The sequence below is a fragment of the Rhinopithecus bieti genome, unplaced genomic scaffold, assembly GCF_001698545.2.
Source record: "Rhinopithecus bieti isolate Rb0 unplaced genomic scaffold, ASM169854v2 scaffold_73705, whole genome shotgun sequence".
In the NCBI taxonomy this organism is placed as follows: Eukaryota; Metazoa; Chordata; class Mammalia; order Primates; family Cercopithecidae; genus Rhinopithecus; species Rhinopithecus bieti.
The window spans coordinates 146,355-150,790 of record NW_016827262.1 but is presented as its reverse complement, the minus strand read 5'-3'; positions in this window follow the sequence as shown (position 1 = coordinate 150,790).

Sequence of the window (4,436 nt, the reverse complement as noted above, 5' to 3'; positions counted from 1 at the left end):
AAAAAAAAAAAAAAAAAAAGAGGACGTCAAATTGTCTCTGTTTGCAGACGACATTATTTTATATTTAGAAAACCCCATCATCTTAGCCCAAAAACTCCTTAAGCTGATAAGCAACTTCAGCAAAGTCTCAGGATACAAAATCAATGTCCAAAATTCACAAGCATTTCTTTACATCAACAATAAACAAGCAGCCAGCCAAATTATGAATGAACTCCCATTCACAATTGCTACAAAGAGAATAAAATACCAAGGAATACAGCTACAAGGGAAGTGAAGGACCTCTTCAAGGTCCTTTCTTATTTCTGAACCACTTCTCAAGGAAATAAGAGAGGACACAAATGGATGGATAGGAAGAATCAATATTGTGAAAATGGCCATACTGCCCAAAGTAATTTATAGATTCAATGCTATTCTCATCAAACTATCATGGACATTCTTTACAGAATTAGAAAAAACTACTTTAGGCCAGGCGTGGTAGCTCACGCCTGTAATCCCAGCACTTTGGGAGGCCGAGGCAGGCGGATCACTTGAAGTCAGGAGTTTGAGACCAGCCTGACCAACATGGAGAAACCCAATCTCTACTAAAAATACAAAATTAGCATGGTGGCACATGCCTGAATCCCAGTTACTCAGGAGGCTGAGGCAGGAGAACCGCTTGAACCTGGGAGGTGGAGGTTGAGGTGAGCTGAGATCGCACCCCTACACCACTCTAGCCTGGGCAACAAGGGTGAAACTCCATCTCAAAAAAAACAAAAACAAACAAGCAAAACAAACAAAATAACTACTTTAAATTTCATATGGAATCAAAGAAGACCCTGTATAGCCAAGACAATCCTAAGCAAAAAGAACAAAGCTAGAGGCATCACGCTACCTGACTTCAAAGTGTACAAAGCTACAGTAACCAAAACAGCATGATACTGGCACCAAAACAGACATAAAGACCAACGGAACAGAACAGAAGCCTCAGAAATAACACCACACATCTCCAGCCATCTGATCTTCGACAAACTTGACAAAAACAAGGTATGGGGAAAGGATCTCCTAGTCAATAAATGGTGCTGGGAAAACTGGTTAGCCATATGCAGAAAACTGACACTGGACCCCTTCCTTACACCTTATACAAAAATTAACTCAAGATGGATTAAAGACTTAAATGTAAAACCCAAAACTGTAAAAACCCTAGAAGAAAACCTAGGCAATGCCATTCAGGACATAGGCATGGGCAAAGACTTCATGACGAAAACACTGAAAGCAATTGCAACAAAAGCCAAAACTGATACATGGTTTCTAATTAAACTAAAGAGCTTCTGCAGAGCAAAAGAAACTGTGATCAGAGTGAACAGGCAACCTACAGAATGGGAGAAAATTTTTACAATCTACCCACCTGACAAAGGTCTAATAGCCAGAATTTACAAGGAACTTAAACAAAATTACAAGAAAAAATCAAACAACCCATGAAAACGTGGGCAAAGGATATGAACAGACACTTCTCAAAAGAAGACATTTACACAGCTAACAAACATATGAAAGAAAGCTCAACATCACTGATCATTAGAGAAATGCAAATCAAAACCACAATGAAATAACATCTCATACCAGTCAGCATGGTGATTATTAAAAAGTCAAGAAACAGATGCTGGCAAGGCTGTGGAGAAAAAGGAATGCTTTTACACTGTTGGTGGGAATGTAAATTAGTTCAACCATTGTGAAAGACAGTACAATGATTCTTCAAGGATCTAGAACCAGAAATACCATTTGACTCAGCAATCTCACTACTGAGTATATACCCAAAGGAATATAAATCATTCTACTATAAAAACACATGCACACGTATGTTTATTGCAGCACTATTTACAATAGCAAAGTCATGGAACCAACCCAAATGCCCATCAATGATAGACTGGATAAAGAAAATGTGATCCATATATACCATGGAATACTATGCAGTCATAAAAAGGAATAAGATCATGTCCTTTGCAGGAGCTTGGAAGAAACTGGAAGTCATCATCCTCAGCCAACTAACACAGGAACAGAAATCCAAACACTGCATACTCTCACTCACAAGTGAGAATTGAACAATGAGAGCACATGGACACAGGGAGGGGAACAACACACAGCAGGGCCTGTTGGGGGATGGGGAAAAAGAAGAGGGAACTTAAAGGATGAGTCAATAGGTGCAGCAAACCACCATGGCACACACATACCTATGTGACAAACCTGCACTTTCTGCACATGTATCCCAGAACTTAAAGTAAAATAAAACAGATAAATAAGTAAATAAATTTAAAATAAGTAAAATAAAATTTAAAATCTAAAAATAAAATTAGATTACATTTTTAAAAAGAAGAAGTTTAATGAACTCACAGTTCCACATGGCTTCAGAGGCCTCACAATCATGGTGGAAGCCAAAGGAGGAACAAAGGCATGTCTTACATGGTGGCAGGCAAGAGAGCATGTGCAGGGAAACTGCCCTTTATAAAACCATTGGATCTCATGAGACTTATTCATTATTACAAGAACAGCAAGGGAAAAACCCACCCCCATGACTCAATTACCTCCCACCAGGTGCCTCCAATGACACATGGGGATCTAACAGACACCACTAGCACCTCATCCCACTTCAAATGTGATCTCCTATGCTTGAGAAGCAGTACTCACCTTCTGGTCTGCAAAGCGCCATCCTGGCATAATTTGCCTTGGCATTTGTCTTTTAAACGAGTATTTTAAACGAATATAACATCTCTGGAAGCCCTTATTTGCATGTATTAGTTATGATATACCTAATACAAATTCCACCACTCTAATTTACAATCTTTACCAGTTATAAAAGCAGAAACTATAATCTTGTGTTTCAAAATAAGCCTTGGGCTGTTTTGTAGCAGTGAAATCGATGGTTGTACTTAACCTAAAGAACCTGTGAGAATCCCACTGCAATGTTGAAGTTTAACAATTATGCAATACTATCACTGGCTTTCATCATTGAATTTCACAAAATACGTATTTGCTGGGAAAACAGTTGAATTGGCCTGATGACATGAAAAATCTCAGGCCTGTCAAGGATACAGCTGTATTATAATTCCTTAGTGTCCTTTAATGTAAGCTGCTTTTGCAATTAATACTGAATGTAACCTTGCTTTTTCCATAATTTCCGTAATTTCATTTGAACGTGGTAACAGGTTAGCAGGGGGCCATCAGCCTTGGCTCTGCCAGTGTTATACTGTCCTCTCGTGGTAAATATAGAGAACTGCAGCCTGACGGCTTTTTCCTCTTTGATTTTCCTGTTCCATTATTTTTCCATGCCATACATACCCTTATAAACTGCCTTAAATTCTTTCTGGATTACAGCAAAATCTAAATAAATAGATAAATAAACATAGAAGATGGGAACCGTTGACTAGGAGCTTAAAACATGGGTCGGAAAACCCATCTGCCTGGGTTCAAATCCCAGCTCTTAAAGCCCAGCACAGTGGCATGCGCTTGTAGTCCCAGAATCTTGGAAGGTTGAGGCAGGACAATGGCTCAGGTTCAGGAGAAAAATAAAAAATGAAAATTCCAGCTCTACCACTTAATCAGCTGTGAGAACCTGGGTTATCTACTGGGGTGGAGATTGTCTCTCTATGCCTAGCTCCTCATCTGTAAAATGAGGATAACAATAGCCTAAATTGCATAGTGTTGGCCGGGCGCGGTGGCTCAAGCCTGTAATCCCAGCACTTTGGGAGGCCGAGACGGGCGGATCACGAGGTTAGGAGATCGAGACCATCCTGGCTAATACGGTGAAACCCCGTCTCTACTAAAAAATACAAAAAACTAGCTGGGCGACGTGGCGGGCGCCTGTAGTCCCAGCTACTTGGGAGGCTGAGGCAGGAGAATAGCGTGAACCCGGGGGGCGGAGCTTGCAGTGAGCTGAGATCCGGCCACTGCACTCCAGCCTGGGCGACACAGCGAGACTCCGTCTCAAAAAAAAAAAAAAAAAAAAAAATTGCATAGTGTTGATATACCTCCTTGGCAAGCACTGGGAACAGAACTGGCACATGGTAGGTGCCATTCAATGTGAGAGCTTTATGGCTGGGCCAGGTGGCTAACACCTGTAATCCCAGCACTTTGGGAGGCCGAGGTGGGCAGATCACTTGCGGTCAGAGGTTCAAGACCAGCTGGGGCAACACGGTGGAACCATCTCTACTAAAAATACAAAAATTAGACGGATGTGGTGGCCCACACCTGTAATCCCAGCTACTCTGGAGGCTGAGGCGGGATAATCGCTTGAACCCAGGAGGCGGAGGTTACAGTAAGCCGAGATCGTGCCACTGCACTCCAGCCTGGGTAACAGAGCAAGACTCCTTCTCAAAAACAAACAAACAAAAAACCAAAGTGAGAGCCTTATCACCTAAAAGGTCAATTACAGCTTATTCTTTTTTTTTTTTTTTTTTTTTTTTTTT